Source organism: Palaemon carinicauda, chromosome 1 (assembly GCF_036898095.1).
Source record: "Palaemon carinicauda isolate YSFRI2023 chromosome 1, ASM3689809v2, whole genome shotgun sequence".
NCBI lineage: Eukaryota > Metazoa > Arthropoda > Malacostraca > Decapoda > Palaemonidae > Palaemon > Palaemon carinicauda.
This window is the reverse complement of record NC_090725.1, coordinates 705,049-732,202: the sequence shown is the minus strand read 5'-3', so window position 1 is coordinate 732,202 and position 27,154 is coordinate 705,049. Positions and strand designations below refer to the sequence as shown.

At 47.8% G+C, this 27,154-nt stretch overlaps 1 protein-coding gene across 2 annotated transcripts in view; it reads left to right on the top strand.

Moving 5' to 3' along the window:
• Positions 1 to 27,154, top strand: part of LOC137646382 (tetratricopeptide repeat protein 9C-like) — a 90,525-nt gene that overhangs the window by 39,991 nt on the left and 23,380 nt on the right. The window lies entirely within an intron of this gene.

Here is a 27,154-nt window from a genome sequence, read left to right as displayed (position 1 = left end):
ACGTGTTCGAATTGTACTTCGCGTGTCGAAAAATTCGGATATAACCGGTACGACGAAAATTGCTACTTCGTGTGTCGAAATAAAATTCGGGTGTAGAGTAAAAAATTTGCTCGAATTTTACTTCGGATGTTGGAAAATTCGGATGTAGATACGTTCGTGTGTAGAGGTTCCACTGTACGTCCATGCAAAAAAAATGCTATAAAAATTATTTTTTCAATATTAAACTTACCCGATGATCATATTGCTGTCAGCTCTGCTGCCCGACAGAAAAACCTACGGGCGGAATACGCCAGCGATCGCTATACAGGTGGGGGTGTACATCAACAGCGCCATCTGTCAAGTAGGTACTCAAGTACTCGATGTCAACACAGAACCAATTTTCTCTCTGTCGTGCCACTGGCAAGACCTACTAAATACGCTGTTACTAACTGGATTTGTTTTCACAACTATTTGGTGAAGTACACTATTCCAGTTTTGAGCTTTCGCTATGCAGGGGTTTTATCTTCATTTCAAAACTTGAACTCGTTTTGGATAGATTTAATTATGGTGACAAAGAGAGTATGGACTCTCTTTCACTTTTAAATGGCCGACCCTTCCCTTAGACGGAAGTGTGTTTAGGTTTTTAGTAATTTTGCTTAACACGTTATAGATCTATATATTTTATATCTCTCCGCCTTTATTAGGCCTCTTCGATTAACTTTCCTTTTATTATAAACATATGAAAATAAATTTTTTATGTTTTGTTTATATGCGACCTTTTCTGATAGTAGGCGGTCCTAACTTGGAACCGAAGTTAATCAACGTTGAGCCCGTTATATCGTATTTAACCTTTAAAGAATTTAAAACTTTTTAAATTTAATGTTTTATGAAAGAATTTCTTTGATAGTCTCGTACTGTTTTCAAAGATGAACTAACGTTTAGTTTTTTAGTCTACGCAGTTGTTGACGTTCAGGACGTTCAACATGCGCTCTATCATTACGATAGAGAGAGAGTGTATCACGGTTTCACTTTGCAGTAAGAGTAAACCGATTCTGGCGTTTCGTTCATTCTTTCTTAGCTTAAATGGTTTAAATTCTAAATTAAAGGAACTTTTTATTTGGAAAACCTTTCAGTTTTTTTCCTTTAGCAAATAACATGTTTTGACGATATATTATTGGGCTCTTCTCTCAGGTGCGAAATCTAGAGAGAAAGAGAGAGATAGAGACGGAGGGAGAGAGAGGAGAAAAAACGTTTCGTTCAAGCAGGTAACGTTGTTCTCGTCTTACTCTCCTCCCTAGTCGCTGTAGGGGAAGAAGGTAAAACGTTTCTAGGGTTTTATTCTTGTTCCCAGGCTATGTGCGGTGAGAGATTGTAAACGTAGTTTATTTGAACTAGTGTTTAGTCTCTTTCCCAGCCACTGAATTCTTTATCTTTATATTTATGTTTTCTGTTGCATTATACGACTGTTTTCGCAATTACTACCTTTTAATGAAGGGTAGGATTGCGTGTTTCAGGTAGAAATCAGTAAAAGTTTCGATTTCAGTGAAATAAGTGCAAAACAGAAAATCAAAGTGATAAAGTGATATGCGCAAAGTGTTACAGTGTTGCGTCCGAGGGTTCGTCTGTTCGTGCCTGTCGTTCACCTAGTCCGGGACCTCTTGCAAGCTCCCAAGCCCAGGGGAGAAGTAATGTCGAACGACTTATGGGTTCGTCAGGCCTTGATCAACGAACAGACGTTTTTCCCTCCGTGGTTTCGGGCGTATCTACCCAAGATCGCCCCACCCACACAAAGACGAGAGAGCCCATTTACTTCTCGTCTGCGGAAGAGGTTTCTCGTAAGAAACCTTGGACCAAGGTCTCGCAGCTTATTAAGTGCAAGTCGGTCCCTTCCGCGCAAGTCCAACGGCCCAGGTGTAGCCACTGGGTCAGTTCGGACTCGCTGCAGTCATCCGACGACTGCACACCTCCCAAGAGAGGCAAGGTGGTACCGCAACAGGCAGTAACTCCGTCTGTTGCCGCACCCGCTGTTTTAGACCCTCAGTCACAACGGACAGTAGCTCCGTCTGTTGCCGCTTTTGTAGACCCTAAGTGGTCTTTACTGCAGTCTATGCAGACTCAGTTAGCTGCGGTTATGCAGGAGTTTCGTGCGGAGAAGGTTAACGCTGCACCCGTTAGCCTACAACCTGCCACGGTTGTGCGCCCAGCTCACGCTGAGGCTGCCTGCTCCCACACTCCGACTGCGGAGAAGGTTGACGATGCACCCGTTTGCCTACAACCTGCCACGGTTGTGCGCCCAGCAGACGCTGCGGCTGCCTGCTCCCACACTCTGGCTGTGAGAGCTCCTCCACCCATGCGCAGTCGACCCTGCCAGACGCATGCTGACTCCCACAGACGCACGGAACCCTCCGTTGACGTGCGTGTGCTACCACAACAACAGGAGGGTGGAGTTAAGCTGCCGTGTTTTGACACGGTGCGTCAGCCTCCGCAACCCACTGTGGTTACCGCCACTCGCCCGCAGCAGACTAGTCAGTCAGGAGTTGAGGCTTCCCCACACAGCTTTGGTTGTTGACAGTTCACAGACTGTCAAGCAGTTACATAACGTTGCCTTCTGGTCTGCTGCTAATGCACCAGTGAGACCCTCACTGAGATAACCTAGCTTTTCTCGGACAAGGTTCCTGTAGATGAGAAAGTGCTGTTCTCCCTCCTACTGATATTCCTTTGAGGACTCTGTCATTTGGAGAGGAGCCTTAAGCTGCTTAGCCTCCTATGGACTTTAATTAAATCATGATGATTTTTTAAGGATCTTCGTCCGGATCTTGTAACTGCTGCTCCTCGTTCGCCTCACGTCAGAACTTACACTAGGCCTAGCTACTTCGAAGCCGTTGTTGTTAAGCTAGTACTCTCTCGCTCTCCTAGAGAGCGTTACGTCGGCTAGGCGACTGGTTTTTGCACCAGGAGGAGTTTTAGGGATACAGCCTTTTGATTTCCCTTCTTTTTATCTGGCTTATAGAGCGAGAGTCTGATAGGACACGAGAGAAGTTCTCAGCTTGGGAGTTCATGCCTCTGCCCAGGTAGACTTCTCAATTCTGGTAGACTCGGCCAGGCGCATAGCCAGGAGACGCTCCAGTTGTTTACAGGTCAACTTCTCAACTTTTGTCGACCCTTTGAAGTTTTGCTGTACTATTATGTCACATAACAAGGCTTCCAGGGATGGTAAATGGTTCCGCTTCAGTCGCTAACCCCGTCTGTTGCCACACCTGCTCCCGTAGACCCTAATGGGCTTTGCTGCAAGACATGCAGTCCAAGCTTGTGTCCTGGATAGAGGACTTAATACGGAGAAGAACCTTCTGGCCAACAACCTTCCTACCGGTTGGTTGTGCGCCCTGTTGACGCTGAGGTATTCTACTCGCGTCTGCCAGTTGAGGTGGTTCCTCCACCGATGCGACCCAGTGTGGGTTGCCAGTCGCACGTTGACGTTAAGCGACGCTCGGAGGTGGTTGTTGACGTTCAGTGTGTCACTAGGAAGACGTTCAACAACCAGCAGAGGTGACTTGTTGTGACGCAGTGCGTCAACCTCAGCAACCCGGTAGGGTGTTGACTGCACAACCCAGACAGTCTAGACAGTTTCGGGTTGACGCTGTACTTCCTCGCGTCCCCATGGTTGACAGTTCACAGACTGTGCAGCAGTACCATGATATTGCGTCCGGCTCCGTCACGCATCCACCAGTGCGACCGGATTCAGCGAGTCAGACGTTGCCCACTCCGTTGCCGTTTCCTCATCAGTTTCGGATGAGGAACCCTCTGATGAGGACGTTGCTGAACAAGACGATCAACCCCCAGCCCTGCTATCCATCCAGAAGATGCTGAAGAAGGAACGCTGCCCTGTCCGGCTGTGGATGAGTCTGGTAGGGACGCTGTCATCCGTGGAACAATTTGTGTCACTAGGAAGACTACACCTCCGTCCTCTTCTATACCATCTAGCTTTTCACTGGAAAAAGGACAAGACGCTAGAAGCGGTCTCGATCCCGGTTTCCGGAAAGATAAAGTCTGGTCTGACTTGGTGAAAGGACTTTTTTCAACCTTAGAAAGGGTCTTCCCCTGACTGTTCAGACTCCCAACCACGTTCTCTTCTCGGACGCATCGGACGTAGGCTGGGGTGCGACATTAGACGGTAGGGAATGCTCGGGATTATGGAACTCGAGTCAAAGGACAATGCATTTCAACTGCAAGAAGCTACTGGCAGTACGTCTGACCTGGAAAAGCTTCAGGTCTCTCCTTCAAGGCAAAGTGGTGGAGGTGAACTCGGACAACACACGGCTTTGACGTACATCTCCAAGCAAGGAGGGACCTACTCTCTGACATGGTACGAGATCGCAAGGGACCTCCTCACCTGGTCAACAGGTCTAGACTTTTCACTAGTAACGAGGTTCATCCAAGGCAACTTGAATGTCATAGCAGATTGTCTCAGTCGGAAGGGACAAATAATTCCAACAGAATGGACCCTCCACAAGGATGTATGCAAGAGACTTTGGGCCACCTGGGGCCAGCCAACCATAGATCTCTTCGCAACCTCGATGACCAAGAGGCTCCCAATAGTTTGCTCACCTATCCCGGACCCAGCAGTAGTTCATATAGATGCCTTTCTACTAGATTGGTCACATCTAGATCTATATGCATTCCCTCCGTTCAAGATTGTCAACAAGGTACTGCAGAAGTTCGCCTCTCACGAAGGGACAAGGTTGACGCTAGTTGCTTCCCTCTGGCCCGCGAGAGAATAACTCACCGAGGTACTTCGATGGCTAGTAGACGTTCCCAGAACACTTCCCCTAAGGGTGGACCTTCTACGTCAGCCACGCGTAAAGAAGGTACACCAAGGCCTCCACGCTCTTCGTCTGACTGCCTTCAGACTATCGAAAGACTCTCGAGAGCTAGAGGCTTTTCGAAGGAGGCAACCAGAGCGTTTGCTAGAGCAAGGAGAACATCCACCCTTAGAATCTACCAATCGAAGTGGGAAATCTTCCGAAACTGGTGCAAGTCAGTATCCGTATCCTCGACCAGTACCTCTGTAACTCAAATAGCTGACTTTCTCTTATATCTGAGGAAAGAACGATCTCTTTCAGCTCCCACTATCAAGGGTTACAGAAGCATGTTGGCATCAGTCTTCCGTCACAGAGGCTTAGATCTTTCCAACAATAAAGATCTACAGGACCTCCTTAAGTCTTTTGAGACCACGAAGGAGCGTCGTTTGGTTACACCTGGTTGGAATTTAGACGTGGTACTAAGATTCCTTATGTCAGACAGGTTCGAACCAATTCAATCAGCCTCCCTGAAAGATCTCACCTTTAAGACTCTTTTCCTGATATGCTTAACCACAGCTAAAAGAGTCAGTGAGATTCATGCCTTCAGCAAGAACATCGGATTCTCATCCGAAACGGCTACATGTTTTACAACTTGGTTTTCAATATCAAACTTACCCGATGATCATATAGCTGCATCCCTGCTGCCCGACAGAAAAAACCTACGGGCGGAATACGCCAGCGATCGCTATACAGGTGGGGGTGTACATCAACAGCGCCATCTGTCAAGTAGGTACTCAAGTACTCGATGTCAACAAAGAACCAATTTTCCCTCTGTCGTGCCACTGGCAAGACCTACTAAATACGCCGTCCCTAACTGGATTTATTTTCACACGATTTGGTGAAGTACACTATTCCAGTTTTGAGCTTTCGCTATGCAGGGGGTTTTATCTTCATTTCAAAACTTGAACTCATTTTGGATAGATTTATTTATGGTGACGAAGAGAGTATGGACTCTCTTTCACTTTTAAATGGCCGACCCTTCCCTTAGACGGAAGTGTGTTTAGGTTTTTGGTAATTTTGCTTAACAAGTTATAGATCTATTTATTTTATATCTCTCCGCCTTTATAGGCCTCTTCGATTAACTTTCCATTTATTATAAACTTATAAAAATTAATTTTTATGTTTGTTTATATTCGACCTTTCCTAATAGTAGGCGGTCCTTACTTGGAACCGAAGTTATTTAACATTGAGCCCGTCATATCGTATTTAACCTTTTAAGAATTTAATACTTTTTTAATTTTAATGTTTTATGAAAGAATTTCTTTGATAGTCTCGTACTGTTTTCAAAGATGAACTAACGTTTAGTTTTTTTTTAGTCTCCGCAGTTGTTGACGTTCAGAACGTTCAACTTGCGCTCTATCGTTACGATAGAGAGAGAGTGTTTCACGGTTTCACGTTGCAGTAAGAGTAAACCGATTCTAGCGTTTCGTTCATTCTTTCTTAGCTTAAATGGTTTAAATTCTAAATAAAGGAACTTTTTATTTAGGAAAAAACCTTTCAGTTTTTTCCTTTAGCAAATAACATGTTTTAACGATATATAATTGGGATCTTCTCTCAGGTGCTAAGTCAGGAGAGAAGAGAGAGAGAGATAGAGACGGAGGGAGAGAGAGGAGAATAAACGTTTCGTTCAAGCGGGTAACGTTGTTCTCGTATTTTACTCTTCTCCCTAGTCGCTGTAGGGGAAGAAGGTAAAACGTTTCTAGAAGTTTTATTCTTGTTCCCAGGCTTTATGCGGTGAGAGATTGTAAACGTAGTTTATTTGATCTAGTGTTTAGTCTCTTTTCCAGCCACTGAATTCTTTATCTTTATTTATGTTTTTCTGTTGCATTGTAATACTGTTTTCGCAATTACTACCTTTTAATGAAGGATAGGATTGCGTGTTTCAGGTAGAAATCAGTTAAAGTTTCGATTTCAGTGAAATAAGTGCAAACAGAAAATCAAAAGTGATAAACTGATATGCGCAAAGTGTTACAGTGTTGCGTCCGAGGGTTCGTCTGTTCGTGCCAGTTGTTCACCTAGTCCGGGACCTCTTACAAGCTCCCAAGCCCAGGGGAGAAGTAATGTCGAACGACTTATGGGTTGCACAGGCCTTGATCGACGAACAGACGTTTTTCCCTCCGTGGTTTCGGGCGTATCTACACACGTTGCCGACGTGAGATCGCCCCACCCACACAAAGACGAGAGAGCCCATTTATTCCTCGTCTGCGGAAGAGGTTTCTCGTAGAAACCATGGACCAAATCTTGCAGCTTTTAAGTGCAAGTCGGTCCCTTCCGCGCAAGTCCAACGGCCTAGGTGTAGCCACTGGGTCAGTTCGGACTCGCTGCAGTCATCCGACGACTGCACACCTCCCAAGAGAGGCAAGGTGGTACCGCAACAGGCAGTAACTCCGTCTGTTGCCGCACCAGCTGTTTTAGACCCTCAGTCACAACGGACAGTAGCTCCGTTTGTTGCCGTTTTTTGTAGACCCTTAGTGGTCTTTACTGCAGTCTATGCAGACTCAGTTAGCTGCGGTTATGCAGGAGTTTCGTGCGGAGAAGGTTTACACTGCTCTCGTTAGCCTACAACCTGCCACGGTTATGCGCCCAGCTCACGCTGAGGCTGCCTGCTCCCACACTCCGGCTGCGGAGAGCTCCACCTCCGATGCGCAATCGACCCTGCCAGACGCATGTTAACGTTAGCCGACGTGCGGCTCCCTCCGTTAACATGCGTGAGCTACCGCATCAGCAGTGGGAAGGTGGAGTCAAGCTGCCGTGTTTTGACGCGATGCGTTAGTTTCCGCAACCCACGGCAGTCCCCACCACGCACCACCACTCCGCTTTGGTTGTTGCCTGCTCCCACACTCCGACTGCGGAGAAGGTTGACGATGCACCCGTTTGCCTACAACCTGCCACGGTTGTGCGCCCAGCATGGCTGCCTGCTCCCACACTCTTGTTGTGAGAGCTCCTCCACCCATGCGCAGTCGACCCTGCCAGACGCATGCTGACTCCCACAGACACACGGAGCACTCCGTTGCCGTGCGTGAGCTACCACAAGCTGCCGTGTTTTGACACGGTGTGTCAGCCTCCGCAACCCACTGTGGTTACCGCCACTCGCCCGCAGCAGACTAGTCAGTCAGGAGTTGAGGCTTCCCCACACAGCTTTGGTTGTTGCCAGCTCACAGACTGTCAAGCAGTTACATGACGTTGCCTTCTGGTCTGCTACTAATGCACCAGTGCTGTATGTCCTCACGCACCTGTTGTGGTTGACAGTTCAGTTTTTGACAGTTCACAGACTGTCAAGCAGTTACATAACGTTGCCTTCTGGTCTGCTGCTTATGCACCAGTGAGACCCTCACTGAGATACCCTAGCTTTTCTCGGACATGGTTCCTGTAGATGAGAAAGTGCTGTTCTCCCTCCTTCTGATATTCCTTTGAGGACTCTGTCATTTGGAGAGGAGCCTTAAGCTGCTTAGCCTCCTATGGACTTTAATTAAAGCATAACAATGCTTCCAGGGATGGTAAATGGTTCCGCTTCAGTCGCTAACCCCGTCTGTTGCCACACCTGCTCCCATAGACCCTAATGGGCTTTGTTGCAAGACATGCAGTCCAAGCTTAGTCCTTGATAGAGGATTTTTTACGGAGAAGAACCTTCTAGCCAACAACCTTCCTACCGGTTGGTTGTACGCCCTGTTGACGCTGAGGTATCCTACTCACGTCCGCCAGTTGAGATGGTTCCTCCACCGGTGCGACCCAGTGTGGGTTGCCAGTCGCACGTTGACGTTAAGCGACTCTCGGAGGTGGTTGTGGACGTTCAGTGTGTCACTAGGAAGGCGTTCAACAACCAGCAGAGGTGACTTGTTGTGACGCAGTGCGGCGCCTCAGCAACCCGGTACGGGGTTGACTGCACAACCCAGACAGTCTAGACAGTTTCGGGTTGACGCTGTACTTCCTCGCGTCCCCATGGTTGACAGTTCACAGACTGTGCAGCAGTACCATGATCTTGTGTCCGGCTCCGTCACGCATCCACCAGTGCGACCGGATTCAGCGAGTCAGACGTTGCCCACTCCGTTGCCGTTTCCTCATCAGTTTCGGATGAGGAACCCTCTGATGAGGACATTGCTGAACAAGACGATCAACCCCCAGCCCTGCTATCCATCCAGAAGATGCTGAAGAAGGAACACGGCCCTGTCAGGCTGTGGATGAGTCTGGTTAGGACACTGTCATCCGTGGTTCAATTTGTGTCACTTGGAAGACTACACCTCCGTTCTCTTCTGTATCATCTAGCTCTTCACTGGAAAAGGACAAGACGCTAGAAGCGGTCTCGATCCCGGTTTCCAGAAAGATGAAGTCTGGTCTGACTTGGTGAAAGGACTTTATCAACCTTTGAAAGGGTCTTCCCCTGACTGTTCAGACTCCCAACCACGTTCTCTTCTCGGACGCATCGGACGTAGGCTGGGGTGCGACCTTAGGCGGTAGGGAATGCTCGGGATTATGGAACTCGAGTCAAAGGACAATGCATTTCAACTGCAAGAAGCTTCTGGCAGTACGTCTGACCTGGAAAAGCTTCAGGTCTCTCCTTCAAGGCAAAGTGGTGGAGGTGAACACGGTCAACTCCCTGCTTTGACGTACATCTCCAAGCAAGGAGGGACCTACTCTCTGACATGGTACGAGTTCGCAAGTGACCTCCTCTCCTGTTCAACAGGTCTAGACTTTTCACTAGTAACGAGGTTCATCCAAGGCAACTTGAATGTCATAGCAGATTGTCTTAGTAGGAAGGGACAATAATTCCAACATATTGGACCCTCCACAAGGATGTATGCAAGAGACTTTGGGTCACCTGGGGCCAGCCAACCATAGATCTCTTCGCAACCTCGATGACCAAGAGGCTCCCAATACTTTGCTCACCTATCCCGGACCCAGCAGTAGTTCATATAGATGCCTTTCTACTAGATTGGTCTCATCTAGATCTATATGCATTCCCTCCGTTCTAGATTGTCAACAAGGTACTGCAGAAGTTCGCCTCTCACGAAGGGACAAAGTTGACGCTAGTTGCTTCCCTCTGGCCCGCGAGAGAATAACTTACCGAGGTACTTCGATGGCTAGTAGACGTTCCCAGAACACTTCCCCTAAGGGTGGACCTGCTACGTCTGCCACGCGTAAAGAAGGTACTCCAAGGCCTCCACGCTCTTCGTCTGACTGCCTTCAGAATATCGAAAGACTCTCGAGAACTAGAGGTGTTTCGAAGGAGGCAACCAGAGCGATTGCTAGAGCAAGGAGAACATCCACCCTTAGAGTCTACCAATCGAAGTGGGAAATCTTCCGAAACTGGTGCAAGTCAGTATCCGTATCCTCGACCAGTACCTCTGTAACTCAAATAGCTGACTTCCTCTTATATCTGAGGAAAGAACGATCTCTTTCAGCTCCCACTTTCAAGGGTTACAGAAGCATGTTGGCATCAGTCTTCCGTCACAGAGGCTTAGATCTTTCCAACAATAAAGATCTACAGGACCTCCTTAAGTCTTTTGAGACCACGAAGGAGCGTCGTTTGGTTACACCTGGTTGGAATTTAGACGTGGTACTAAGATTCCTTATGTCAGACAGGTTCGAACCACTTCAATCAGCCTCCCTGAAAGATCTCACCTTTAAGACTCTTTTCCTGATATGCTTAACCACAGCTAAAAGAGTCAGTGAGATTCATGCCTTCAGCAAGAACATCGGAGTCTCATCCGAAACGGCTACATGTTCTACATCTTGGTTTTCTAGCCAAACACGAGCTGCCTTCTCGGCCTTGACCAATATCGTTCGATATTCCAAACTTATCGTATGGTTGGAAATGAACTAGAAAGAGTATTATGTCCTGTAAGAGCTCTTAAGTTCTATTTTAAAAACCTTTACGAGGCCCGTCTGAAGCTTTATGGTGTTCAGTTAAGAATCCATCTTTGCCTATGTCAGAGAATTCTTTATCCTATTTTATCAGACTGTTAATACGAGAAGCTCATTCCCTTCTGAATGAGGAAGACCAAGCTTGGCTGAAGGTAAGGACACACGAAGTTAGAGCTGTCACAACTTCCGTGGTCTTTAAACAAAATAGATCTCTGCAAAGTATATTCGACGCAACCTATTGGAAAAGCAAATCAGTGTTCGCGTCTTTTATCTTAATGTCCAGTCTCTTTACGAGAACTGCTACACTCTGGGACCATTCGTAGCAACGAGTGCAATAGTGGTGGGGGCTCCACCACTACAATTCCCTAATTCCAGAACCTTTTTAATCTTTCTCTTGAAATATTTTTGGGTTGTCCGGAAGGCTAAGAAGCCTTTCGCATCCTACTTGATTTGGCGGGTGGTCAAAATCATTTCTTGAGAAGCGCCTAGATTAGAGGTTTTGATGAGGACCTTTAGTATGGGTTGCAACCCTTCATACTTCAGCTCCTAGGAGTCGCTCAGCATCCTATAAGGATCGCGAGGCTCAGTAAGGAAGACGTACTTAAAAAGGCAGAGTAATTGTTCAAGTCGTCTTCCTTACCAGGTACTTATTTATTTTATGCTTGTTATTTTGAATAACTGCTAAAATGAAATACGGAATACTTAGCTCATAATGTCAACATGTAATGCTGGTCTCTACCCACCCCCCTGGGTGTGAATCAGCTATATGATCATCGGGTAAGTTTGATATTGAAAAATGTTATTTTCCTTAGTAAAATAAATTTTTGAATATACTTACCCGATGATCATAAATTAAAGGACCCACCCTTCCTCCCCAATAGAGAACCAGTGGAACAGAGGAGAAAATTGGTTCTTTGTTGACATCGAGTACTTGAGTACCTACTTGACAGATGGCGCTGTTGATGTACACCCCCACCTGTATAGCGATCGCTGGCGTATTCCGCCCGTAGGTTTTTTCTGTCGGGCAGCAGGGATGCAGCTATATGATCATCGGGTAAGTATATTCAAAAACTTATTTTACTAAGGAAAATAAAATTTTTCTAGCCAAACACGAGCTGCCTTCTCGGCCTTGACCAATATCGTTCGATATTCCAAACTTATCGTATGGTTGGAAATGAACTAGAAAGAGTATTATGTCCTGTAAGAGCTCTTAAGTTCTATTTAAAAACCTTTACGAGGCCCGTCTGAAGCTTTATGGTGTTCAGTTAATAATCCATCTTTGCCTATGTCAGAGAATGCTTTATCCTATTTTATCAGACTGTTAATACGAGAAGCTCATTCCCATCTGAATGAGGAAGACCAAGCTTTGCTGAAGGTAAGGACACACGAAGTTAGAGCTGTCGCAACTTCCGTGGCCTTTAAACAAAATAGATCTCTGCAAAGTATATTCGACGCAACCTATTGGAAAAGCAAATTAGTGTTCGCGTCTTTTATCTTAAGAATGTCCAGTCTCTTTACGAGAACTGCTACACTCTGGGACCATTCGTAGCAACGAGTGCAGTAGTGGTGAGGGCTCGACCACTACAATTCCCTAATTCCATAACCTTTTTAATCTTTCTCTTGAAATGTTTTATTATTGTTTTTGGGTTGTCCGGAAGGCTAAGAAGCCTTTCGCATTCTACTTGATTTGGCAGGTGGTCAAAGTCATTTCTTGAGAAGCGCCTAGATTAGAGGTTTTGATGAGGACCTTTAGTATGGGTTGCAACCCTTCATACTTCAGCTCCTAGGAGTCGCTCAGCATCCTATGAGGATCGCGAGGCTCAGTAAGGAAGACGTACTTAAAAAGGCAGAGTAATTGTTCAAGTCGACTTCCTTACCAGGTACTTATTTATTTTATGTTTGTTATTTTGAATAACTGCTAAAATGAAATACGGAATACTTAGCTCATAATATGTCAACATGTAATGCTGGTCTCTACCCACCCCCCTGGGTGTGAATCAGCTATATGATCATCGGGTAAGTTTAATATTGAAAAATGTTATTTTCATTAGTAAAATAAATTTTTGAATATACTTACCCGATGATCATAAATTAAAGGACCCACTCGTCCTCCCCAATAGAGACCCAGTGGACAGAGGAGAAAATTGGTTCTGTGTTGACATCGAGTACTTGAGTACCTACTTGACAGATGGCGCTGTTGATGTACACCCCCACCTGTATAGCGATCGCTGGCGTATTCCGCCCGTAGGTTTTTCTGTCGGGCAGCAGAGCTGACAGCAATATGATCATCGGGTAAGTATATTCAAAAATTTATTTTACTAATGAAAATAACATTTTTTCATATTTTTGATAATTTTTTGAGAAAATTCAGGCATTTTCTAAGAGAATGAGACCAACCTGACCTCTCTATGACAAAAATGAAGGCTGTTAGAGTAATCTAAAAAAAATATACACCAAAATGTGCTGGGAAAAAAATAACCCCTTGGGGGTTAAGGGTTGGAAATTTCCAAAGAGCCTGGGGGTAAAAGGGTTAAAAGAAATGGTGGAGTTATCCAACCCAACCAAAAACTCTAGGACCCTATCTAGAGACCAAGAAACCACACGATATGGTCTAGCTAAGCAAAAGACTGGGTGATCTTATGAAACATGCTGCTTGAAAGGTTCTGTTAATAGAGATTTATATGACAATACAGCTGATGGTTGGGGCATCCTCTCCTTAAAAGAGGTGGACTGGAAAGCAAGTCAAGAAGTCCAGGGTTATCTGATAGGGTATCCGACTCCATAGCAGCACCATCCACGTCTTCCACAGAGATTGGTATTGCAGCTCATCAAAATAATCTTTTGAGACCACACAACACCCCAAAAAGAAGTCTGTTCTTCATCAAAACTCCTTAATTACACATATATAAAGCAGAAGTTAGCATAAAAGCAGTTGGAAAATACTGGTAACAATAAAAAGTAATTAACTAGCATATCCCTTCTAATTAGTTAGTAGGCTTAAAATTAAACAATCCAATAATTAGTGAAGAGTAAAGGAATAGGAAACCATATCACTAGTTACACATCTGTAGTTATGTCCAATGTTTAGTACAATACAGAATGGAAGAGAAAATCCTTTACTTCAAAGTACAGCATTCTATATATTTTTTTAAAGAATATGAAACAAAATTAATAAACATTTGTGATATTAAGAAAAAAGAAGAATCAAAATATTAAATCTTCATTGTTCCGTAACTGACATACAAACCACGCTATTTAATAGGGGGTATTACTTTCTGCGTAGCTAAAATGACGAGCCAATAAAATTTAACGAGGGTTTACTAACCACACCACTAGTTAGCGGGGATAAGGGAGGGTAGCTTGCTCCCCCCCCCCCCCTCATACACACCTGTGCTTGAGCTTACTTTGCTCTCGGCTCGGATGGTAACGGACGTGTCCTTTCTCATCCTCGCCTCTCTCTTGGCAGCCATTAATGCTTTTTTTCTTTTTCTTTATCAGGTTTGTGTGTGAAGTTGGCCTCTGCGATTATGCGCACCTGTCCTGGATTACCCTACCGCCCCTGCGAAACATTTATGTCGGTGGTCGAGACAGACCCTCACACCCTGTAGAGGTCAACGGTGTGATAGTAATAATAAGTGTGGTGAGTGTAGGGAGTGGTGTACCTCCCAGTGGGAGAGGTTTTCTCGGCGACGTAAGAAGAAGTCCAGACGGGATATTTCTCCTTCGAATGTTTCTTTAAAAGGAGAAAAATCCAAGGACTCTTCTTCCGTTGCCCAAACCTCCTCCGAAGCTCCCACTCGATTGGTCTCTTTCGAGAGACCGTCGAGTGGTAGCGTAGACCATGGTTCTGTTGTCCAAGCTCGGGGTTCGAGAGATGGCGTTGCCTCCCCTAGTGAGGCAGCTCCACCTCTTCCCCCGGGGGAGGATTTGTCATTAACAAATCTTTTTCAGCTTTGGTCTTCCCTGGGGCTCGAGGGTTCGCCCTCCAAGGAAGCTCTTCTTGACTGCATCCGATTGGGTGCCGCTGTCAAGCAATCGCTGACTTTGGCAGAGGTTGATCCTCTGTCAATTGTTGACATTGTGGTGTCAGAGGTATCCAATGCGGTATCTCCTAATACCTCTGCCTCTTCACATCCCGCAGTAGCTGAAGGCTTAGTTTCTCCCGTGTCTGCTCAACCTACGAGGGAGAAACTAAGTCCAACAGTCTCTCCTGCGGGTGTTTCTTCCCTTCGGGGGAGTTCACTGACAGTGAGGATTTAAACCAAAGACAAAGAAAACTATTGAGTTTAATAAGTGAAATTATAAATGTTGAACTGCCGTTTCTCGTCTTGAGAGGAAATCACCCGAAAAGCTGTCTCTGGATGTATGCACCACTTCCTCTCCACAGTAACTCATCTACCATATGTAAAGGACCTAAAATAATAATAAAAAAGAATATACACCTCTTGAAAAGAATCAATTTAACGTAAGAAATTAATCGACAAATTTAACGTGAAGGGAATGAAATTCAGCAAGGTAGCTTCGTGAAAACGTAAATGTCGTAAATGAACACTCGTTACTAAATAAGAAAAACAATATATAAATTACGTTCGTAGTTAATCTTAGTCAAAATGAAACTCTCTTGGTTTACAAACCAAAGGCACAAGTATAATGGTAATTACAATGCTAAAATCCTTTACTTTAATTTTTTCGACATGTTGGCGACCATAATTTAAACTATAACAAGCGTAAATTATATCTAAGAAACAGATCAATCCTATTGAGCCTGCATAAGGTCTCTCAACTGACTTACGTTTCTTTAGATCCTGGTCTTTCGTGGATAGATGAGAAGTCCAGTTGCTCGTGTTGCCTCTCCGAACATGAATTCCTATCGCTCGGGCTAGGTGGAGTTTATCGCTCCATGACACTTGAAAACTTCAGGGTAAAAAATTGTCAGAAAATCTCCTTTCCGGACTGCTTTCTGTGTTGGTCTCTGACTCTACCCCGCTGGGAATCTGTCTTACTGGAATCTGCCCTCCTCTGGATTCTGGACCGCTGAATATAAATACTCAAAAGGCAGAGTGAGTGGATATTTAACTATCAAACCGCCAGTTTAAAGAACTATTCAGGCTCAATAGTAAACAAAGTTGCAAATTATCCTATAGCCATAAAACAAATTACCATTAAACAAATGCCCATAGTTCCAACCACCACCAAAGTAAACAAAAGACATTATGTACTTTTCAATGTAAACAAAAATATACGAAAAGCATAAAGATATTTCTTTACAACTCCTCTTCGGAGGACTGCAGAAGGTCAGCTTGCTGACCCAACGGCCCCCAGAGGGCGCATCCGTCGCAAGGCTCGCCTTCCTCTTCGCCAGAGAGGCCTTCCTTCACCTGCGGTGAGGAGGCGCCTCTTTGGTTCATCATCATCGTTGCAGTCCGCCGCAGAGGAGCCTCGTCAGCGTTCACCGACTGTTCCTGCTATGGTCCTGGAGCTCTCAGGGGATGGTTCGCGATCCCCTTCGGTGGAAGGTCGTCCTTTCAAAGGGCACGCCGACCTTCCACATGACAGACCTGCTGACCTGCTGTCGCCGTTCCTGGAAGCTGATGCGCTTTACGCGCCCACGAAACCTGACTACCATGCTCGTCAGGCATCGATCCCTATTACGGGGCATCAAGGGCGTACGCGCCATCGCGCCCATACGTCTCTTACGCGCTATGATGGGCATGCGCGACAACGTTCTCCTGTGTGCCAGGCTTTGCCTGAGGTAGCGCTCACCTGCGCGCCACTCCACGCCATCAACCTCCTGCGCGCCAGCAACCTCCTGCGCGCTAGCGCTCTCCTACACGTCAGCGCTCGCCAACGCACAGCGCTCTCCTGCGCGTCAGCGATCTCCTGCGCGTCAGCGCTCTCCCGCGCGCCAGCGCCCACGTACAGCTATCTCTCCTGCGCGCCCACGATCTTCGGATCTGGGAGCTGTAGGGAAGTCAAAGATTTCGCCTACACACCAGCGCTCGCCAACGCGCCGACTGCTGTCTCCAGTGCACCATCCCTCGCTATCGCGCAATCACACGCATTCACCTGCTCGCACCCACGAGGATGCGCGCCCACGTGCACAGGCTCTTGACTGCGCGCCTGCGCACCAGGGGTATATCTCCTGCGCGCGCGCGCCCTACGACATCTTCTGGGGTGCGCGAACTCTCGCCCGCACGCCCATGTGTCCAACGACCTGATCCTGCGCGCCCACGCACGCGCGAACATTCACCCGCGCGCACACGCGCAATCAGTCTCCTGCGCGCGCGCACAATCAGTCTTCTGCGCACTCTCCTCTGAGCCCACAGTCTCCCGCGCGCACTCCTACGCGCCATCACTCGCCTGCGCGCACGCACGCGCATCAGCAGTCTCCCGCGTGCAACCCCGGGTATTCCCCATCGCGCGAGCACCATCACGCGCCCCCGCGCGAGCATCAATACCCTCCCGCGCGCAAGGCTGCTGGACAATGCACGGCAAGGTCACCATCGCCGCATTCCCCTCCCCGCAATTACAGAACAGCACGCATTGCGGCGGAAGGGAAGCATCCAGAAAGATCCAGGAACCTTTTTTCTTCTTTCCAGGCGAACCCCCCTATGGAAACTCCTCCCAGGGATCCGTCGATCCCTGTCCCTCCAGAGGGAGTGTCTGACAGCGCAGCTGTCAGTCAACAGCCATAGTTTGGGGCACTAATCAGAGTGGTTATACAGGCTTTCAAGCCTGTTCTCTCTGAGTTGGGCCACAGATCCTTGGCTGCATCTACCCCTCTGAAGAGAAAAAGAGGATTTTCAATATTAAACTTACCCGATAATCATGTAGCTGTCAACTCCGTTGCCCGACAGAATTCTATGGAGGGATACGCCAGCTATCACAATACTAGAAGGGGGTGTACTTACCAGCGCCACCTGTGGCCAGGTACTCAATCATTTGTTGTTGACACCTCCTCAATTATTCCTCTGTCGTGCTTCCGGCTAGACGTTCTGGGATACGCTCATGGTCTTCGAGTTTATTCATGGATATTTGGTGAAGTATTCTCTTAGATTAACGGCTGTCGCATACTGGAATCCTTTTTATATTAGCTAGATAGCTTTTATATAAATACTGATTAACGGTTAATGAATTTTTGCTTGTTTTTGGATCACCCTTTGACTAACTCTTTGAAACAAGATGTCTGACGTTTCGCAAGCTCCCTCCCATAGACGATGTAGGTCTTGCAATAGGCGTATTCCGAAGGCCTCGGTAGATCCTCACACCGCTTGTTCTGACTGTAGGGACAGGCCCTGTCTATTAGAAAATCGGTGTGAGGAGTGCGCCGGACTTTCGGAATTGGATTTTGTACGTCTTTTAAAATATTCATCTAAGTTAGAGAGAGGTAGAGTTAGGAGAAGTTCTTCTCACTCTTCTATGTTTTCCTCACCTCATGATCCCCTACCTTTTCCTACCCCTGTAGTGGCTACCCCCGAACCTACTGTGTGCCCTCCGCCTGATATGTCAACTGTTTTGCGTGCTATTCAGGCTTTAGGAGATAAAGTAGAATCAGTGGTAAGTGACCATAAGTCTCTGATGGCCGAGGTTAAAGAACTGAAGGTCAAGAGTGCAGTGGGTGGAAATAGTGCCAGTGCTGTGACGAGTGCTAGTGTCTGTGCAGTGCCAAGTGCTAGTGGTGCCAGTGTGGTGCGTGAGGATTTTTCTGTGCGAGCCAGTCGTCCTCCCAGTCCGGGACCTCTTGCAAGCTCCCATGCCCAGGGGAGAAGCAATGTCGAAGGGCTTAAGGGTTCGACAGGCCTTGTTAGGCGCACAGAATTATCCTCGGTGGTTGCGGGCGTGTCTTCCTTAGACCGTCACTCCCACCTGCAGACGATTGAGCCCGTCTTCTCGTCCGCTGATCTTCATGCAGGGAAGAAACGTTGGTCTCAGGTCTCGAGACCGCTTAAACGTAGAGTTCAGTCAGCGAGTGCTCAGCCAGGTTGTAGTCATTGGCTCAGCTCCGACTCGCCTCAGTCATCGGTCGACTGTACTCCGCCCAAGAGGAGTAAGGTTCTGCCTATACAGACCCCGACTGTGACTTTACCTCAGTCTGTTATCGTTTCTGCCGACCCCAAGTGGACCCTGCTTCAGTCCATGCAAGCTCAGCTTTCGGACTTGATGCGTGAGTGTCGGGCTGAGAGTGTTGCACCTCCTCCTCCGCCTACACTCCCTCCACCTGTTCTCGCTCCGCCTGTGCTCGCCCAGCCTGCACCTGCTCCGCCTGTGCTCGCCCAGCCTGCACCTGCTCCGCCTGGTCGCAGCACCATCTGCCAGGCGTACGATGTTGAGCCACTTTCGGAGTTTGCTGTTCCCAGTGTTGTTCAGCCTCAGCCTTCTTTAAGGCAACCCTTGCTTTGGGATCAGGAGAGTTATTCCACTCTTCCTCCTCCTCCCCTTGCTGCTCCACCAGTGGTGCAACTCTCGGTTGGGGTACAACAACCTCTCCCCTCCGTGAGTCTGTCTGCTCAACCATCGCTGCAGCGAGCTCAACCCTCATCTAGGCAAGCTCCTCTACACCATGGACTTGCGCCTCAGGAGCCTCAGCTTGCGAGAACTTTACCTTGTTCTGCGCAGCCTCAACCTCTTCATGCTCCACTCATCTCACAGGAACAGGAACGGACTACTCCGCCTCCGTCCTCCGCTCAGCTTGTGCAATCCTTGGGTTCAACTCTTGCTAGGAGTCAACCTCCTTCACCCTTGCGCCTGCCTTCTGCTCCGTCTGTTGTTCAGCCTATGCAGTCTGAGCCTCAGGTTTTCCCTCAAGATGAGGAAACCTCTGTTATTGTTCCTACCCGTTCTGACTCTGCGGTTCAGCATTCTGGTCCTATTGCTTCGCTACCCTCTGCTGATGAAGTGTCGGATGATGAGGAGGCACACCTTGATCCCTCATCAGACGTGGAGGAGTCTAAGCTTTCTCCATTGTCTATTGATTTTCGAAAGGTCTTGGCTCTACTCAGGGAGCTTTACCCTGACCACTTCGTCTCTGCTGTTCCCCGCTCTCCTCCATCTGAGTTTTCGCTAGGCGTACAACAAGCTAAGTCGAACTATACTAAGCTTGTCCTAGCTAGATCCTCCAAGAGGGCTTTAAGGATCTTAGGGGAGTGGCTTCAGTCTAAACAACACCTGGGCAAGACTTCCTTCATGTTCCCTCCAACGAAGCTCGCTTCGAAAGGTTGCGTTTGGTATGCCACAGGGGAAGCACCAGGCTTGGGAGTACCTGCCTCTGCCCAGGCTGACTTCTCAAGTCTGGTGGACTCGCCTAGGAGGACTGCGATGAGACGCTCGAAGGTTTGTTGGACCTTCTCAGACCTGGATCATCTTCTGAAAGGGTTGTTCAGAGCTTTCGAAATGTTCAACTTTCTCGACTGGTGCCTGGGAGCCCTCAGCAAGAAAACATCTCCTGCGGACAAAGACTCTGCCATGCTAATTATGTCCTGCATGGATAAGGCCATCAGGGATGGATCGGGTGAGCTAGCGTCGTTATTTGTATCAGGGGTGTTGAAGAAAAGGGAACAACTGTGTACCTTCCTCTCAGCCAGCATTACACCGTGCCAGCGGTCACAGCTCCTTTTTGCTCCACTCTCAAAGTTCCTCTTTCCCGAGGAGCTAGTTAAGGACTTGTCGGCTGCCCTGATACAGAAGGACACGCACGATCTTGTAGCCTCATCGGCTCGTAAGTCTAAGGTTACCACCTCTGTCCCCAAGACTTATCGCTCCCCAGTGGCTGATACCCCGGCCACTAGGTTCATACCGCCCTTTCGTGGTAGAGCCCCCAGCCGAGGAAGCTCCCGTCCAGACTCTCACAGGGGCAAGTCTAGGAAAGGACCCAGGACATCTAAGGGAAAGCACTGACTCTCAGATTCTCCAGACAACAGTAGGAGCCAGACTCAAGATCTTCTGGCAAGCCTGGGAGAAGAGAGGTGCAGACGCACAGTCTGTCAGTTGGCTGAGGTACGGTTACAGGATTCCATTCTGCCTCAAACCGCCTCTGACCACATCGCCCATCAACCTCTCTCCCAACTACAAAGAAGAGGTCAAGAGGCTAGCATTGCAACAGGAGGTGTCGCTACTTGTGCAGAAGAAGGCAGTGGTTATAGTCCGGGACCATCAATCCCCGGGCTTCTACAACCGTCTCTTTCTTGTAGCCAAAAAGACAGGAGGTTGGAGACCGGTGCTGGACGTCAGCTCTCTCAACGAGTATGTCACCAAGCAGACGTTCACAATGGAGACGACCAAGTCGGTCTTAGCAGCGGTCAGACAGGAGGACTGGATGGTCTCGTTGGACTTGAAAGATGCATACTTTCACGTTCCCATTCATCCAGACTCCCAACCTTTCCTGAGATTCGTTTTCGGAAAGGTTGTCTATCAGTTCCAAGCCCTGTGTTTTGGCCTAAGCACAGCTCCTATGGTCTTTACTCATCTGATGAGGAATGTAGCGAAATTCCTGCACTTATCGAACATCAGAGCCTCCCTCTACCTAGACGACTGGCTGTTGAGAGCCTCCACGAGTCGTCGTTGTCTGGAGAACCTCTCTTGGACTTTAGATCTAATCAGAGACCTAGGTCTATTAGTCAATATAGAGAAATCTCAACTCATTCCCTCCCAATCCATTGTGTACCTGGGAATGGAGATTCAGAGTCGGGATTTTCGGGCTTTTCCATCGGCCCCCAGGATAAACCAAGCCCTAGAGTGCATCATGAGCATGCTGAAGAGGAGCAATTGCTCAGTGAGACAGTGGATGAGTCTCACAGGGACCCTCTCATCACTGGCCCTGTTTGTCGAGCTAGGGAGACTCCACCTCCGCCCTCTTCAATTCCATCTTGCATCTCATTGGGACAAGGGCTCGACTCTAGAAGCAGTCTCTATCCCTATCAACCAAGAGATGAAGACCACTCTTCGGTGGTGGAAGCACAATCTCCTTCTCAAGGAGGGTCTATCATTGGCCATCCAGACCCCCCATCTTCATCTCTTCTCGGATGCATCGGACTCGGGCTGGGGTGCGACCTTGGACGGACGGGAATGCTCAGGAGTATGGAACAAGGAACAAGGATTACTCCACATCAACTGCAAGGAACTGTTAGCAGTTCATCTTGCCCTGTTGAACTTCAAGTCCCTCCTGCTAGGCAAAGTGGTGGAGGTGAATTCAGACAACACCACAGCCTTGGCTTACATCTCCAAGCAAGGAGGGACCCATTCGAGGAGCCTTTACGAGATCGCAAGGGACCTCCTCATTTGGTCAAGAGGTCTAAACCTCACACTGGTCACGAGGTTCATCCAGGGCGATATGAATGTTTCAGCGGATCGCCTCAGCAGAAGGAATCAGGTCATTCCCACGGAATGGACCCTCCACAAGAGTGTGTGCAACAGACTTTGGACATTGTGGGGTCAACCTACCATAGATCTGTTTGCCACCTCCATCACCAAGAGACTTCCGCTTTATTGTTCCCCTGTTCCAGACCCTGCAGCGGTTCATGTGGATGCTTTTCTTCTGAACTGGTCCCATCTCGACCTGTACGCATTCCCTCCGTTCAAGATTATAAACAAAGTTCTGCAGAAATTCGTCTCGCACGAAGGGACACGGCTGACGCTGGTTGCTCCCCTTTGGCCTGCAAGAGAATGGTACACAGAGGTACTTCAATGGCTAGTCGACTTCCCCAGGACTCTACCTCTAAGAGTGGACCTTCTACGTCAACCACACGTAGACAGGTTGCACCCAAACCTCCACGCTCTTCGACTGACTGCCTTCAGACTGTCGAAAGATTCGCTAGAGCTAGAGGCTTTTCGAAGGAGGCAGCCAGTGCGATTGCCAGAGCTAGAAGAATTTCCACTCGTAGAGTCTACCAGTCTAAGTGGGAGGTCTTCCGCAGCTGGTGTAGAGCCAATTCAATATCCTCTACCAATACCTCTGTGATCCAAATAGCTGACTTCCTTCTTCATCTTAGGAATGAGAGATCCCTTTCAACACCTACGATTAAAGGGTATAGGAGCATGTTGGCCTCAGTCCTCCGCCACAGGGGTTTGGACCTGTCTTCCAACAAGGACCTTCAAGACATTCTCAAGTCTTTTGAGACGTCTAAAGAACGTCGTCTTTCCTCTCCAGGCTGGAATCTAGACGTAGTCTTAAGGTTCCTTATGACATCTAGGTTCGAACCTCTCCAGTCAGCTTCCTTCAAGGATCTTACCCTCAAGACTGCTTTTCTCGTTTGCCTTGCAACAGCTAAGAGAGTCAGTGAGGTTCATGCCTTCAGCAAGAACATTGGTTTCACAACCGAATCAGCTACATGTTCTTTTCAGCTTGGATTCCTAGCAAAGAACGAGCTTCCTTCACGTCCTTGGCCTAGATCGTTCGAAATACCTAGCCTCTCCAACATGGTAGGTAACGAACTAGAGAGAGTTCTTTGCCCTGTCAGAGCTCTCAAATATTATCTGAAGAGGTCTAAACCTATTCGAGGACAGTCAGAAGCCTTATGGTGTGCCATCAAGAAACCCTCGAGACCCATGTCCAAGAATGGCCTTTCGTACTATATAAGGCTTCTGATCAGAGAAGCACATTCTCACTTAAAGGAGGAAGACCTTGCATTGCTGAAGGTAAGGACCCACGAAGTAAGAGCTGTAGCTACTTCGTTGGCCTTTAATAAAAACCGTTCTCTGCAGAGCATTATGGATGCAACCTATTGGAGGAGCAAGTCAGTGTTTGCATCATTTTATCTGAAAGATGTCCAGTCTCTTTACGAGAACTGCTACACCCTGGGACCATTCGTAGCAGCGAGTGCAGTAGTAGGTGAGGGCTCAGCCACTACATTCCCTTAATCCCATAACCTTTTTAACCTTTCTCTTGAATACTTTTATTGTTGTTTTTATGGTTGTTACGGTAGGCTAAGAAGCCTTCCGCATCCTTGGATTTGGCGGGTGGTCTATTCATTCTTGAGAAGCGCCTGGGTTAAAGGTTTGGTAGAGGTCCTTTAGTAGGGTTGCAACCCCTTGTACTTTGGCACCTTTGGGTTGATTCAGCCTCCAAGAGGAACGCTGCGCTCAGTAAGGAAGACGAACTTTAAATAAAAGGCAGAGTAACGGTTCTATTCGACTTCCTTACCAGGTACTTATTATTTCATTGTTATTTGAGATAACTGTTATATGAAATTTGGGATACTTAGCTATCCTTTAATCATGTACACTGGTTTTCACCCACCTCCCTGGGTGTGAATCAGCTACATGATTATCGGGTAAGTTTAATATTGAAAAATGTTATTTTTATTAATAAAATAAATTTTTGAATATACTTACCCGATAATCATGATTTAATCGACCCTCCCTTTCCTCCCCAGAGAGAACCAGTGGACCGAGGAATAATTGAGGAGGTGTCAACAACAAATGATTGAGTACCTGGCCACAGGTGGCGCTGGTAAGTACACCCCCTTCTAGTATTGTGATAGCTGGCGTATCCCTCCATAGAATTCTGTCGGGCAACGGAGTTGACAGCTACATGATTATCGGGTAAGTATATTCAAAAATTTATTTTATTAATAAAAATAACATGTTTCGAACGCGGTGACTTCTCCAAGAGCTAAGCTGTCTCCTCGTAAGTCTTCGATGCAGGTTCCTTAACCCCCCCAGACTTTTTCTCCCTCCCTGTCGGACGAGAATTTCCCGTCCTCAGGGGAGTCACGTGAGGTGAGACATTCCCCCATCGCACCAATGAGGTAAACCCCACCTCGCGTTGAAAAGTCTTCCCGGGTAGGGGCGGAGAAGAACTTGCCTCCGTCCATGTTAGAGTCCTACATCCTTCCCAGGAAGGAGTCGAAGGACTCAAAGACACTGCCAAAATCCTCGACGAGACTTAGGACGGAGCCAGCTAGCCACTCTGAGAACGTCCGCGAATCTCCCCAAGAAGAGCCTTTGGGGACAGGAGACTTAGCTGAAAGTCCGACATCTGGAGGAGAACTACAAGAGTCAGAGCATGCATTTTGGCAGGTCCTGACTCTTATGAGGACTCTCAATGGGTTTGCCGACCCAGAGATTCCTCCTCGAGAGGGCAAAGACACGGTCTTGGACCGCGTATTTGGCACTCAAAAACCTTCTAAGGCCAGTGCTGCTCTGCCCTGGTCTCAGGGGGTTAAGAGTACCAGAGACAAGATCGCTGTCCAGCTCTCTGAGTTGGCCTCCTCCAACCATTCCAGTGCCGGCAACAAGCTTCTCCCACCTCCTCGCGTACAGCAGAGGAGGTATTTCGAGATCTTGGAAGAGCCTTGTTTAGCTCTTCCTCTCCACCATTCTTTTTAAGAGCTTACCAGGGGAGTCCCTCTTGAGAGGCTCTCCAACCAGCAGGTCTCATTCTCAGCAACAGAGATCCTTAACCAGGAGAAGGTTGCGAAGTGTGCTATGCAAGCCACTTCGTGGCTGGATATCTGGTTAGGGACCTTAGGTATCCTTATACGCTCTGAGGACTTCTCTAAAGAACGTACCAGGAAAGCTATGGAGACGTTCCTCCTCTCAGGCACTCGCACGATCGAGTTTCTGGCCCACCAAGTCTCGAACTTATGGGCGAACACCATCCTGAAATGTCGGGATGCGGTGGCTGAGAGGTTCCATCAGAAGGTCCCTAGCACCGAGATAAATAGGCTCAGGCATTCATCCTTGGAAGGAACGAACCTGTTTGAGCCTAAGGATGTGGAACAGGCCGCTGAGAGGTGGAGGAAGTCCCACCAAGACTCCCTCCTTCATAGGGCTTTGACATCCAAGCCCTATAAGCCTCCAGCACCCCAACAGTCCCGTCCTACCAAGACCACGAAACCGACGGTAGGAGCGAAGACAGTGGTGTCTAAGCCCTTTCCTGTTAAGGACAGGAAAGGCAAAAAGTCCTCCAAGGGAGGTAAGAATCCTAGAGGGAGCGGCCAAGGCCGCAAACGCTAGGATTGGCAGTTCCCCTGCATGTCCACCAGTGGGGTATGCCTACAAAGTTGCGCAGACAGGTGGCAGCAACTCGGGGCCGATTCCTGGACGATTTCCGTAATCAGTCAGGGATATCGCGTCCCGTTCACAACATCTCTACCTCCCCTGACGACGAATCCAGTGTCGTTGAGCTCCCTTGCCATGGGATCAGCAAGGGGGCAAGCCCTTCGGGCAGAAGTACAGACCCTGTTGAAGAAGGGTGCTCTCCAAGAGGTGCTCGACGGGTCCCCAGGGTTCTTCAGTCGACTCTTTCTTGTAAAGGAGACGTCTGGAGGCTGGAGACCAGTCATCGATCTCTCGGCTTTGAACAAATTTGTCAAACAAACTCTGTTCAGCATGGAGACGGCAGACATGGTCAGACTAGCAGTGAGACCGCAAGACTTCATGTGTACACTGGATCTGAAGGACGCGTACTTCCAGATCCCAGTCCATCCGTCTTCAAGGAAGTACTTAAGATTCAGCCTAGACAACAAGGAGTACCAGTTCAAACTATGCCCAGTAAGGAGTTTGAGGCTATATCTTAAAAGAACGGCTGCAGTCCATCCTCATGTGTCAGCGTTATTCATTAGCACAGGGAGGACTAAGAGGAGGGTCACCAAGAACACCATCTCGGCATGGATTCGTAGGGTGATTCATCTGTCCCTGAATCCAGACCCTCCTCTGTCACGTCGCCCTAGAGCACATGATGTCAGGGGCGTAGCTACGTCTCTGGCCTTCAAAAAGAATTTTTCAGTGACGCAGGTCCTTCAAGCTGGGGTGTGGAAGCGTCAGACAACCTTCACAGCCCATTACCTGCAAGACGTGACCCACAGGAGGCTTGATACGTTCTCTATCGGCCCTGTGGTGGCTGCACAACAGCTGGTTTAAAACCTCAAGCTCCTTATTGGACAAGTAGCAGAAGGTTGAGGGCATTGTTACCCGGTTTTAGTCTGCATGAATGAAAAGGTTTGTCTGGCCCTTATTCTTTTCTTCATCATCCCCTCTCTTGGGGAAAGCAGCATCCTGGGTTCTCTGCATAGCTGACCTCAAACCACTGCAGGTAAATCCTGTTTGCTCGTGTTCCTAGTATTACGTTAATACTGTCACGTCCCCATACCCTAACGAGGTGGTATTGGGAGAGTCCTAGTCTAAACTTTCTATCTAAAGAACTTCAGATCAACTTCCTAGGACAAGTTACACTTCGTTATACCTTCACACACAGCTTGCGTAGGCCGCAGTCCTTGCGTAGCAAGGTTCCAGCGAGGTGCAGGGACTCCTTATTTCTTGGGTGCTGACACACTCAAATAACGAGCCCCCAGGCAAAGCCAAAAAACCAGTACTGGCTGGGAGGTCCACCCTTCCTAATGGGTGAGTCACCCCTATTAAATAGTGTGGTTTGTATGTCAGTTACGGAACAAATGACAAATTCGTAGTTAATTTGTATTTTTCCTAACTATACAAAGCTTAGCTATTTAATCAAACTT